The sequence below is a fragment of the Calidris pugnax genome, unplaced genomic scaffold (genome assembly GCF_001431845.1).
Source record: "Calidris pugnax isolate Ruff unplaced genomic scaffold, ASM143184v1 scaffold144, whole genome shotgun sequence".
In the NCBI taxonomy this organism is placed as follows: Eukaryota; Metazoa; Chordata; class Aves; order Charadriiformes; family Scolopacidae; genus Calidris; species Calidris pugnax.
Window position 1 is genome coordinate 544,381 of NW_015090911.1, and position 13,881 is coordinate 558,261.

The 13,881-nt window shown below is 42.2% G+C and overlaps 1 protein-coding gene across 10 annotated transcripts in view; it reads right to left on the reverse strand.

The window, feature by feature from the left end:
* Positions 1 to 275: 275 nt before the first annotated feature.
* The window catches only part of CELF4 (CUGBP, Elav-like family member 4), a 736,913-nt gene continuing 723,307 nt past the window's right edge, over positions 276 to 13,881 (reverse strand). For 7 of the 10 annotated variants that reach the window (XM_014949395.1, XM_014949392.1, XM_014949393.1 and 4 more), the window contains exon 13: positions 276 to 888. The gene's annotated coding sequence lies outside the window, so the exon portion shown is untranslated. Of the gene's footprint in view, positions 889 to 2,703; positions 2,792 to 13,881 lie in introns of all 10 variants that reach the window. The other 3 variants (XR_001412848.1, XR_001412847.1, XM_014949390.1) reach the window with 3 other exon arrangements.

Sequence of the window (13,881 nt, forward strand, 5' to 3'; positions counted from 1 at the left end):
AGGATTTTAAATGGGAAGAGTTAGAAGCATTTACAAACCTTTTTTTGTTTTCCATTTAATATCAACCATCTTTCCTTTCTCTTCTCTATGCCTTTTTATGTATTTATTTATGTATTTATTTATTTATTTTTTTGCTTTTCATAGATATCCATCTTACTTGCTTTAACAGCACAATCCTTACGTATTATACAGAAAACCATATGAAAGCTTCATAGACTCTAATTAATGTATAACCAAAGAACCTCCCAAAGTATCAAAGAACTATTATCTTGCCGTTTTAAAAGCATTTAAGCATTATTCTTTTTTTTTTTTTTTTTTTTTTTTTTAATTTTTACATATTTCATATAATTGCTCTCAAAAACTGTTTTAGGAACAGCTCAGAGAAAAGGAAAGAACTTCCATATTTTACATACAGCTACAAGTCTGCGGTAAAAAGTTTTGTCCTTTGGTCCCTATATAGCTAAGGAATGACAGATAAAGATGCTCAGTGACTGTTACCATGGGTCAGGCATGGTAACCGCATCCTTGGTGGCAAACAGGCACTCCTTTGTCAGTATCCAGGTTTGCATCTCCTGTTTGAAGAAAAGCCGCTGTGGTGATATCAATGTCTCTTCAAAAATCCTGGTTGATCTTGTTCCTGTTCTGATTTTACTTATGTGTTTGTTTGTTTTCAAGCGCATGTCCTTCGAAGTCAGCAGATGTGATACTTTTCTTGAAGAAATGTTACAGTCTAAACAATCAAAGAGAGAATAATTCTGAAGTCTTCAGCTTGATTGATATTTGCTGATATGTCAAAGGTGTAATCCAACAGTTCCCGTTTTTTTTAATATATATATACTTTTTTTTTTTTTTTTTTTTTTTCTAAATGTGGCCCATTCAGCTGCTGCCCTAAAAAAATGAAGAAGATCATTGCAAATTAAATCAAAAAGGGGAGGGGGAAGTAGGGAAGGTCGGGGTATTTGGGATGAGGGAAAAAAGACCTAAAAAATGAAAATGAAATTAAAAATAAGCCTGTTTTTTCGGCCCAATCCTGCTCCTGTTGAAAGTAATGGCTGTTTTCTTCTCCCTTCAATTGGGCAGGATGGGGCTTCTGGTTTGGTGTTTTGCTTTTGGAGGCATTGGCTCTGATTCCGCTCCCACTCAACGTCAACAGAAAGACTCCCCTTGACTTCAGTGAGAACCGGATCAAACCCAAAGTGAGCAAGGTAGTCACGATCATGATAGAGAAAAATTACAATTTTTCCTATTAGTAATAATAATAAATCAAAATAATAGTAGGACATGTCTACATAAATATGTATCACTATGTATGTGCAGATAGCAACATTTTAATTACTTTAAAGTGCCACTTTACAATGCCAGATCACAATCTTGCTTGGCGGGCTTTTGTAGTGTGAAAGGCATCGAGAAAGAATTGTTCTACGTTTTAATGGGGTGCCATCTATGACAGTGTATGAGCTTTCTGTGGAGACATAGCTGCCACTAACACCTACTCCTTTGTGAATGTCAGAAAGTAGGACTTTGAACAGGCAATTTATAGGAGGTTAAATAAAAAAAAAAGACTCTTAGAATAAACTTTTGCAAAAAAAAAAGTAAAGCTAACATTTCTTAAATAAAAGTTATTTAAAAAAAATGTAATCATGATCCGACTAGGCTTGACATTTAAGTAGGATGCTTAATCATTAAGGATTAGCTCTTATCTCTTTCTAGCAAGCAGGTTCTTCTTATACACTCGGTGATTTATTACATCAAGAAACTTAGAAACTGCAAAAGGTCCACTCTGGTGGAAAAGTGTCATGCGGAATATCAATCCATGCTGGCAGGTTTTCACACTGTTGGTTCAACAAACAGCAAACCGTACACAGCAGTCTAAACAATTACAACACCAAAAATAATAATAGAATAAAAAAATAAAAAACACTCGTCAAGGACCCTTTTTCAGTTGTAAACAAAAAGATGCATTTTGGTTTTGATCTGTATGGGGTTTTTTTCCCACTCAAAACAATCCCTCCCTCCCCCAAGCAATTAATTTTGGCTGGAGTTGCTGTAATACGGAACCTTAGAATTAGGAATTCTTGAAAAGACATACAATGAGGCTTTTCTTGGGGTTGCTTTTTTTGGATTGCTACAGTTTTCAAACTACTGTTACTATCATTACTCTTTTTTTTTTTTTTTTTTTTTTTTAAATTTTTAGAAAGTGATTTGAAATATCCTAAGGGTAAAAAAAGGTGTCAATTGAAAAAGGCCCCCAATTCTCCGGAAAAAAAATAAAATCACAAGATTTTCAGTGCAAAAAATTAACCACACATTTTTTCTCTCTCTTTTTTTTTTTTTCCAAATTATCTGTAGTTATAACAATCCCATTTTTTTCTAAAGAATTAGGAATCCATCTTTTTTTTTTCCTTCTATGTGACATCTAAAGAAGCATAAAACGCTGACGAGAAATCAAACGACAAATAAAGAAACCACTGCAAGCACCAAAAACGAAACGAAAATGAGCACAGCAAAAAATTGTGGCAGCACAAAGTCAAAAAAGGCACATGTGATCATGACTGGCCAATCATCAACTGATACAACATCCAAGAAAAATGCTTCAATCACGGCACCTGCACGAAACTTGACGGCATGTCATGCAACCAATTCTTAGCTTGTTACATGACGCCATCATGTCACACTTTCAACTTCGAGTTGATTTGAACTTACGGCCTGGGGGACTGTATTCTCCACTTTCATGTCATTACGTGAACTTTTTTCCTAGCTCAGCGCGAGACTGTGGTGGATTTGACTGGCTCTTGGTTGGTTTTGTTGGAATTTGATTGAATGACAAAAGAAGAAAAGATTTTTTTTATATATATATATTTATATATAGTGTGGAAAAAGGGAAAGGTGGGGAAAGAAGATATATATAAAAATAATAATTAAAAAAAGTTACAAACACAGCATCAGTCAAAAAGATCTAATGGAAATATTTGCCATTAAACTATAGAAAATGAAACAAGAAGGAAAGCAAACCGAACTAACTGAACAGAAAGAAAAGAAAGAAAGGAAGAAGAAAAGAAAGGAAGAAAAATAGGATGGAGGAGGCCTAGCCAGAGACACACACGTAAAACACACACTTAAATGTAGACACACAGTCAACAGTGAACAGTAACAGAACGTTATGCAGCAGCTGTTGAGGAGAGCATGCACTGAATGAATGAGCGCAGACACAGATCGGTTTGCAAAGTCTGGAAAATAAATACATTTGCTGCCAACCAGAATGCTTTTGTTAGCACTGGCCTTTCCCGCACCACCCCCAGCATCCTGGGCTTCACTGGATGGCTAGCCAAAGTTCTCCAGGAGCCTTTCCGTTTCCTCAGATGGACTCCGGAGCAGGTACCGCTCTAATTCGATTACAACCCACGTTTAAAGTCATGGGGGAGTAATAGACCAAGAGCTGCTTTGGCTACTGAGAATAAAAATAATAAATAAAAAAAAAAAAAAAGAAAAAGAAAAGCAACTACTGCTGGTTGCTGCATGTCCAATTAGCGGTTCACAGGACGGAGGGCTCCGAAACACAGCAATGCTGGTATGGTGTGGGAAGCAGACTTGTAGGAGGACTCGGATGGTACGATGGTCCCTAAATCGGCATCATTAAAAGAAGGACATTTACTCCTTTGGCATTTGGCTCTGGCCTGAATTTAAAAAATAATGGGAAAAAAGGAGAGAAGAGGAAGAGGAAGAGGAAGAGGAAGAGGAAAGAAAAGAAAAGAAAAGAAAAGAAAAGAAAAGAAAAGAAAAGAAAAGAAAAGAAAAGAAAGAAAAATAAAAAGAAAGAGAAAGAAAAATAAAAATAAAAAGAGAGAGAGAAAAATAAAAAGAGAAAGAGAAAAAAAGAAAGAAAAAGAAAAAGAAAAAGAAAAAGAAAAAGAAAAAGAAAAAGAAAAAGAAAAAGAAAAAGAAAAAGAGAAGAGAAGAACATAGAAAAGAATAAGAACAGGAAAAAAGATAGAAGAAGAAAACTAAAAAATAAAAGTAAAAAAGGAAAAGAAAAAGAAATAGAAATAGAAATAGAAATAGAAAGATATAAAGAAAAGAAGGGGGAAAAAAAAAAGAAGGGAAAAAAAAGAAAAAAAAAAGATGTGGAAACTACCAGGGGCTACAATTTCCAGAAACACCCTGTTCCTTTCCTACAAAGGAAAACATCCCTTTAATGGCCCAGGGAGTTTTGCCTCAATAAACACCCAAAATGACTGCACACAGCGATACACTTGTCTCAGTCAGCAGGTCTGCACCCTGTTCTTCAGGTATTGCCTTTCTATCCCTTGGCAGGGCTCATATCTCTCCTCCCAGCCTATTTCTGAAAAGTCACTGCACATGACTGAAATTTCACCTTGCATTTAGGTGTCACAAGAATATTGTTAGCAGTTCTTATCCTAAAGTTATGCATGCTGGCATTTTTTATTTTTATTTTTTTTACTGTTTCTATATTTTTTCTGAACTGAAATGTGCTTTCTGGCTAGAGTAGTTATGCTCAGCTAACAAGAGACGATGCTGAACTAAGCCCCTGATCTGAGCACTGGCTTCAGCTCCACACTTTTCCCTCAGCTGGCTGCTGTTCTGGGTTGGAGCTGACTCCTTCTTGACGGTCTGGCCCTAATGTTCTGTCCTTTGATGTACTGAAAGTGTCAACCTGAGCTTCCTGGAGTCTGAGTGAAGGCAACAGACTGGTACCCCTAAGGCAGATGCAATATCTGGTTCTACAGTTATTTCACAAGCCAAGAGAGAGAAAATTGCCTTGTTGAAGATGGCCCAGGGTAGAGCTGTTGTCACTTGTGTCCCTGGGTACCCAAAAGGACAAGTAGCATCAACTGTACAGGTCCAGGCTGTGCATGAGGAAGAGGAAAAGGCCTCTAGCACCCCTTTTAGCCCTCAGGGTTCTCCAGCTATGTCATACCACAAGAAACAGGCTAGGTGGGGTAGGAAGGATGGTTGGCAGCACCATCATAGTAAGACCTGACTCTTTCCTTACCTCAGCCGTGCCAGCAGCACGGGTTAGGCTTTATAAGGAAAAGGGCTAACGGGCCCTGAATGGAGCACAGAGGCAGCATGGGTGGGAGAGATCTGCTTGAACAAGTAATATGCTGCTATACCACTGGGAAGTGGCAGGAGCTCACATCTCCTGCCTGTGGGTGGAGTATGGGATGGCACCACTTGCAGGGTCAGGATCACCTTGGGAAACACATATAGGAGTGACTGACTAAAGGCACTGGAACATCCCCTCCTATGCCAATCCCAGGCAACCTTGAAGCTGAGGAGAGGTTCTTGGACATAACCTTGTCTGGGGAAACATTTTGCCTTATGGGTGGAGCAGGAAGGACCAGGCGATTCTGCCAGTGACCACTGGTTTTGGAGCAGGTACTACCATCCCTTTGCCTGTCTTCCAGACACACCTTTAGACACTGTGGATGTGACGCGCACACACACACACACAAACACATATATGAACAGGTGAAGCATTAGGAATTGCTAAGGCTAAAAGAACAAAAAAACCCCAAACCCTAGAAAATGTACTTTCACATGAAAGTAATTTGTCGTCATTCTGTCTGCCTAACTTGGGTCTGTCTTTCAAGCACCAAATGAAGCTGTCCTTCTAAAGCAGGGGTCTACAGCACCTACCTAGTCAGTGGAGAGGAGAAGACCCTTTAACACTCTCTAGGGACATATTCTGTCCACACAACTGATGTACCTGACTTTAGGCAAGGTTTGTAATAGGCAGTAATATATTTGGGTCGATTCAATGAGTTAGACGAAAAAGGCTTTCAGGTGCACAATCCTGTTTTCAGGTCTCAAACTTGGGCAGACTGACTTTCTCTCTGGGGAGCTACAGAGACAAATGCATTTCTCTGTTGACTAGGCAGAGGAGTCAGATACCTATCTTACGTGGACTGCTTCATCAGCGGCCTGAAATTGAGAGGCAAGTTAGGCATCTGTGTTAGATAGGCTGGACACCAGCCAAACTCATCTGTTTAAGAAAGCAATTCACTTTGCTGGGAACGGGTATAAACTTTGGGTATAGCCGAAGTAAATTTGTGAGTTAAAGTGTTAAGGTTATGAAGACAAGTATATACAGCCTAGTTCAGAAGTGGTGCCTTGGAGATAAAGAAGGAGCATGCTTGCATGCTTCCCAAGCAGCCATGGTCTCTGCACAAGGACAGATTATGCAAAGTATTTTTGCTGCAGGTTAACACTCACCAAGAATTTGCTCCACTGATCAAACCATAGCCAAATACATCTGGTAAATGTCACTATTCCTGCAACCCAGTTACTTCTTTGAAACATCTAAATGGAATCTGAGACTCTTCTCCTTGAATTGACAAAGGCTTAAAGTCCTAATGATAAGATTCAAGACGCAGACATCTCCATATGAGCAAACCACTGCAGGGCAGTTTTAGTGGAGACAGAGAGGGCTTGTACGTCCCAATTCACTTGTCCTAAAGGACCGCTCAAGAGGAGACTGTGAACCATAGCCAGAAGGAGCCTATGTCTCTCTGGTGGTTATAATGAGGACCTAGCTGTGAAGGAGATAGTTACACTCTAGGCCTATAGCATGACTGGAAATGGATATCAGTCAAAGCTTCAGTTAGAGCAAACATATCTTTAGTCAAATCCTTGCAACCTCTGCTGTCAGCAGAGTAGTCCTAGGTGCTCTGACACCTCTGTCACAGGAAATCTTCGAGCAGCAGCTTCTGATCATACTGGGAGACTTGAATGTGTCTCTTTTACTCGCAAAGACTAGGGCCACTCACTAAGTCACTTAGCCTAAGTGAGCAACCCATGGAAAGCTTCTGTGTGGCTGCTTTCTTTCACTGTTTCTGTTACACCAGAAGACGATTGAGACATTTAATGGGCCATCTGTTTATACCTTCCACCCCTACTTTCTGCACACATCATCCTGTAAAGAGCAATGATGTCCCCAGCAACTGATTCTAATTTTTCAGCTCTTCATCTATACTTCTTTTGCACCTCATAGGCTGAGTCACTGCTAAGACCTGACAGCCATAAACCCGGGGCTCTGGAGATAGACTGGACTGTACTGCCAAGACTGCTGGATCATTTTCCAAGGATAGTTTGCCAGAGGACTGAGAATAAGATGCTGAGGCAGCTTTGGTCCCATTTGTACCGCCAATCTGATGGGTAGTTATGACTTGACTCCAGGTTTGTACACAGCAGGAAAGATTCTGCCCTATCACCTGCTGGTGCTAACTGCCCACTGCCCACTGCATAAATCTATCACCTCCAATTCCTCCTTAATTCTACTGCATTCTCCCCCTAGTCCTTCCTAACCTAGACTCCGTGAATCATCTCTGTCCCTTTTTCTGTGCTGCCTTGGTGGCAAGGAACATCTCTCCTAAGGCACAGCACCAAAGTGGCAGCCTCCTGTGCTCACACCTGAGCCTCTGATTGTGGCTGAGCATTGCTCATGTGCCCGCTGCAGATGTAGGTCTCTTTACCTTTATGGAATACATGTTAGTCTCTGTTTACACACACACACACACACACACACAAAGGTGTGTTTGTAAGTCCATCCAAAATTGCAGCCAGAATCCTGTCCTTTCCTCTGCTGGAGCCTATGCCCAAGACCACCGGTAGCAAGCCAGTGGAGATATTTTTTCCTTCAGGTGACAGATCTTTACAGCTATTGCCTCTGAGCCTGATCAATATTATTAAAATTCCAACTCGTGTTTTTCTTCCCTGCCTTTCCTCTTGTTTCTATAGCAATTTCTCTCTCTGCTTTATGCCCCTGCACCAACTTTCTTCCAATGCTGGATGGGTCTGCTTTCCTTCTGCCTCAGCCCTCCTCTTCACCATACCGTGATATCAACTGGTACAGATCTCCCCTTCCCCAACTCCTGCCCAGACTGCCTGCTGGAGGTGGAGGAAGGAGGTAGGTGTCTCCAAAACAGGCTCCATCCCTGCAACAACCATTGTTAAGCCTGTTGTGGGGAGTCCAAGGTTAGGAGCCCAAATATCTCAGAGCACAAAAGGTAGTGTGGTGAAGGGGACTTTGCGTCCATGCTGGGGTTAAACAAAGGCTGATCATTTGACCTAGAAATCAACTCATTTACCTGGACTCTTGATATGCTATTTTTAGGAAGAAAAAAACCCAAATAAACAACAACAAAAAAAGAGCATGTTTTTTTCAGATGCTTCAGTTCAACTTCCGAAGGTTAAAAAGGAGGCAGCTGGTTTATAAGAATCTTTATATACATGAACAGGCACACATACATATCATACATATGTATATGTACAGAGGTACTATATATACATACATATCAACAGAGACAATTACACATATACAGACAGAGAAGCTAATGTGAACTAACAGGGAGATGGGAGTCCAGCACTTCAAATGCTAATGTTTTCCATGGGTTTCTTTTTTAAAATGCTTGATGGCCCTGCCTCATTTTTCCCATTAATAAATTAAAGGTGACAATAAAAATTAGCTCTTAAATTGTAATGCCCTTCTTTCAAATAATCGTATGACTTACTTGCTGTGCAGTGTTGTTACTAGGATTGTTCTCATTTAACTATGTTACATTAAGAGCTGGTTGAAAAATGACAATTATTTTCCAAGGGAAAATTGTCATTATTTTGGCTTTCTTTCCTGTGAATATTTTAGTTAAAAAACAAAACAAATCTGGGTTGGGAGAAGTGGTCAGAGGAATAGATTAATTTTTGTCCTTTTTTAATCAATCTGAAATCCAGTCCATTTTTAACAGGAATTTACTGTTTTGAAGGCCAACATTTTTAATCAAGACAGTTTTGTTTTTTTGTGGTGTTGGCATTTCTTTTTTAATCTACTAGAATGAAAATTTGCTACGGAAACATCCAGTTTGGTCAAAATGTCACTTTTTGGTCACCCCCTCCTCCCCCAGCCGGTTTGATGAAAAAATGTCAAGCAGCAATAGCTATGTCACCTCTGATTTATCTATTTTTCTAGAGCCATTAGTCTCAAGCAGCGGATGAAAAAGCACCGCAACGGAGCATCCGCTCCTGGAGAAACCAGCCCAGACAGTCAGGAAATGCCACTGGTTCCCCGTGTGGTGTTGTCTCTTCTTGCCCTGTCCCCAGGTGGTGGCAGGAGAGGTGGGCACAGTGTGATGGGAATCGCAGGGTAGTGGAGGAAGCCCAAAGGAGGTTTTGGGGTGTGTGGTGGGAAGATGAGTGGGGCTGGGGTGGGACGGAGTGGGGACACAGGGTGGGCTGGTGCAGAGAGGAGCTTGGGTCTGCCCCCGACCGGGGTTGGGGTAGGGAACAATGGGTAAGGGCTGAGGGGTTACAACCCTGGTCACCCTCGTCAGCAACATCCAGAATTTACTTGCTCATGCAAACATAACCATGGCTCTCTGTTTCTCTCTCAGCTGTGCTTTACCAACCAAGAGCTTTGCAGGCAATAAACTCAGGCCATTTTGGGAAGCAGGGCAGTAGTAATGGTAAAGGTCAAATGTACACTTTGCAGCTACTTTTCTGGCAAAGCTTGTAGCCTCTTCTGCTCCCGTTGGCCAGCTCAGTGGGTCCTGTGCCTGAGGACCATTTGTCCTGCCTCATATAGAATGCTCACTCCTGCTTTTGCTGCCGGTGAACTTTAGGTGGGAGAGGAAATTAAGCTGTGTGGTAGCTACCTTTCTGCACATAATGAAAGGTTCTATATTACAAGAGGGCTTCAAGGAGTTTGCTATCTCCTGAGCATTGTACCAACAGTTTAATTAAAAAAATGTACGTGGTTGAGAACGAAGTCTAATTGGGAAGCTGTGAGCAAGCCTCTGTGCCCAGTCTCTGCTGGTTTGCTGTTTTCCCTCTGTAGATTGACTAGAGCTTATCAAAATGCTGATGAACCTGATGCTTCACTCTCCTGTTCATGTTGCTGAGGGTTAGACAGAGACTCTATGCCCATTCCCCTCTTCCTTTTCCCCACCAGACAACGACACCTCCTAGAATGGTCTCAAGACCCCTAACAAAGCCCAGCTCATGAATCAAAACAGGTAGGGTTGCCTGTGACCCCCAAGTAAGTTGCCTGATACACCTTTCCTGGGGCTCACGTTCTTGCCCACACGAATATGCCAGACTGGGGATGAGGAATTTGGTCTGTAATTGCTCACCAAGAGCAGGAAAGAGTTGTTGGGTTGGTGCTTGTGTGGGGTTGTGTCCAGGAATCCAAGCTTTACTCCCAGCTGAAATCCCTGGTAGAGGTCCCCATTGACTCCCCCTGGTCCTGTGTCAGTGGTGTCAGTGGCAGGAGGCAGGGTTGGACCCAGGAGCTACCTGGCCTGCCCATAATTGGGGTGGTGGGAGCACTTTGTGCTCCATGATCACGCAAGTGCAGCAAATAGTCATCTACTCACATTCCTGTCCTGCATATCAGGACTTGCACTTGACAGCATCTCCCAAGTGAAGCCTTGCACTTGTGGGTCATCTTCCCTGAGATACATAATGGGACCAGACCGTTCGTTCCCCAGGGATGAGACTTCACCCTTCCTCTGCCAAGTCTGCTCAGCACCTTGCCTAGTCTCTGTGCCCCCCTAAATCAGAATGCAGCCAGGAACACATACTCCCAGCTTGCAACACTCAATTACTCCTTCTGATATTTTATTTTTTTTGCCTGCAGCTTCAAATTACCTTCAAGGTGCACAGTGCAATTAGCTAAAAATATTTCCTGCTTCGTTTTAATTGCACTAAAACTCTAATGTACCTCCAGCGAGGAGCAGTAAGGTGGAAATTGGTGCCCCAAATATTTCAAATTGATTAAAGCCCAGGATGACTCAATAAGCTTACATAGTTCTATTAATTATTAAATGTTATTAATTTTTTGTTAAAAAAAAAATCTTCCCGAAGCCACATTCTGTATGATGTTTCTGACACAAGATACTTTCACTAAGGCGATGATAACTGTTTCTGAGTTTGAGAAAGATAAGAATTCCTCCATATAGTTGGAGCAGTTTCCATCTGAAGAATTCACAGCTCTTGGCAAATTTTAGTATCTCAGAATTTGATTCTGAGAACACTTATGTATGTGACTTATGTATGTGACTCATTTCACTGCTATATCTGAGGTATTTATATGGTTCTAATTTAGAGCTGGATTACATTTTTGTTCAAAGCCTTTCTTGGTGGAAAATGCAGGTGATCAGTCAAACATTATGATTGCTTAAAAATAATCTAAACTTTTAATCGGAGAATTTAAAAAGAAATCCAAAACAAAACAATTTTTTTTTGAAAGGACTGAAAACTAATGTGCTGATTTCTTCACTCCCATGATGGCTGGCTCATAAGATTACTTCAATGTACTTTGAAAAAAGTATGGAAAATAAACTGCAAATTCCATTTGCATCCAGCGAAGAGTCTGATCAGTCTCAGTCCTTTGGGCTTTTAGCTCACTGTCACCTCAGACAGCCCGTGCTTATGAAGCCTGTCCCCTTGTGCCTGCAGCTGTGCCTGCCATCCCCTGATCCCCCCAGAGCTGAACCCCAAGGCTTGGACCCCTTTCGCTCCACCACTGGGCTTTGCTTTGTAACCTGTTTTATTCTAAATCAATCTCTGCACTTTAAACAACTGAGACAGCAGGTCACTCCTGGTCTAGCTGACTTTAAACATGTCAGGGAGCTATCACATGAGCCCTTCAGCTGGCAGAAGTGAGGTGGTGGGGCAGACACTGAGCATCTGGAAATGGAAACCCCACCAGCTGAACTTGCTGCAGCTAAAAGTATGTGTATGACCATAAGTTTGTTGAGTGATGTCTAATGTTCCAGCCTCATATCCTAGCCCCTTAATTTCATTCCCTAATGCTAATATTAATGGCCTCACTGTTTTGAGATTTAGAAAAATACTGCAGCCATCTGAAGTCCTGAAATTTTGTCAAAGGAGCTCAGAAGAGATGCAGGAAGGATTAATACCCAGCTGCATTATTTCTAAGCCTATACTCTACACATGTAAATTTGATTTGGTTTATTTTGTCTTGTTTTACATTTTTAGTACCAACTTGACAATGGCATTGTGAAAGGTGAACTTGAACAGACTTCAGCAGTAAGAGCTTTCACTGGTCAATGTGCCTAGACAGGCCATCCCCAGAGGTGCAACAGGTTCTCAGATCTCTTCCCTCCTCTAGTCCTTAGTGTTTGCCAGCTTGGGTAGCAATCAAGGCTGGCTTGTTATAGGCAAGTGTTTAGGAGGAACCAAGGTGAGACCCAAGGGCTCATTTCACACAGAGATAAGGCTTTCTGTGCTTCAATGAATTCAGCAAATTTCTTGCCAGTCTCGTACAAGTGGTGGGTCCATGTTGGCCTTAGCCTGTGCCTATGGGCTTGGGATTTACCTGTGGGAGGAATGGTGCTGGGCTAGAGGTGGGATTGAGTGCATGTCTCACCTACTTGTGAATGGACAACTGCAAACGAAACCTGGTAGTGATGGTGGAGGACATACCAAACGTCAGAAATATGCTGCCCATCCCTGCAGTCTCTTTCCCTCTCCTACACTCTCCAGGGCAAGAACAACCCATGACCAGCTCCGGAGCAGCTCATGTCTGCAACTGACTCTTACACAATTTCGAGGGAAATTGGAGGTGCTCAGCCTTTTGCCAAAGGGCACATTGAGAAGATGAGTCTTTGAAAAAAACCACAACCTAGCCCCTCGCTACTGGTGTGCAAGTCCATTCAGTTGCTTCCGCTGGAGTAGAACTCCAGGAAAGCAGGTGCTGGCTCCTCCTTCCCCATGGGAATACAGGAGAGAGATTAAAGAGAAGGAGGGGGGAAAAATCATTTCACAGCTAGTCTGCCCCGAACAAGAAAAGGTTCCCGACACCAACAAACTAATCAACGCTGAAAGCTTATGAGGTCAAGGTTTCTTTTCTCCTCCATTATTCTTTTGATTTTTTCTGACTGCCTGAGACTTGAGCGCTGCTCCAGCAAATCTATAAATATAAAAGCCTTTCTTGCCTTCCTATGGAACACACCAAAGACCATTTGAATACCTGTGGGGAGAAGTTAAAACTAAACCAAACCAAAGCAACTTGCAAAAAACAACTTGTCTGGCCAATCTTCAAGTGCTGACCACAAATTGCTGTAAGTCAGGCCCAAGAAGCTTGCCTCTACTCAATGTGAAATGGGAAAGGCAGCTCTCCCTCCTAAGAGCAAGGCCTCCAGATTCAGTGTTTTGTGTGAAGATTTATGGACGGGAATGCTAATGCCAAGCAACTGGCAGCTCTGGTCCAGGGGTGTGAGCTGTGCCTGAAGGAGCAGCCCGGGACCATCAGGGCTGAGCTCTGAACGTGTGGGCACCCTATGCTCCTCAGTGCCACTGCCTCCTCCCCTGAACCCCATGAAATGCTGCTGAGATGTCTTGGGCAGCCATCAGTGCACAGCTTCTAGGAGTTTCCCTAACCTGGCCACCAAGAAGATCGCAGCCTTTGTAGAGTCCTTTCCACTGGCACTTATATATAGTGTAAATTGCTCCTGAAGCCAGATGAAAATGGCAGAGGATCTGGGAATAGCTATAACTGGTGCTGCACTGGAAATGTTGAGGGTCTACTGTCCTAAGGTGCTGCCCACGCTCTCTGCACTGCAGGACAAGGAACTTTACTCAGCAGTCTTTTCATGGAAAAACCAAGGCTGCTGCTTCTGTTTTTCCTGTCCTTGGGCTTTCTGCTAGGCTCTGTGCCCCTTCAGGGTATGCCTTGCTCTGTTTGGTAGAAAAGGGAAAAAGAAAAATGCCCCACTCCGTACCAAAGTCTGACAAACAGGAATCATAGCTGCAGCATAAGCTTCTCTGATGGATTCTGCCTCAGCAAAATGAAATTAAGATTTCAGCAAACAAGCCCCAATTCCATGGTACCAGTAGAACAAATGA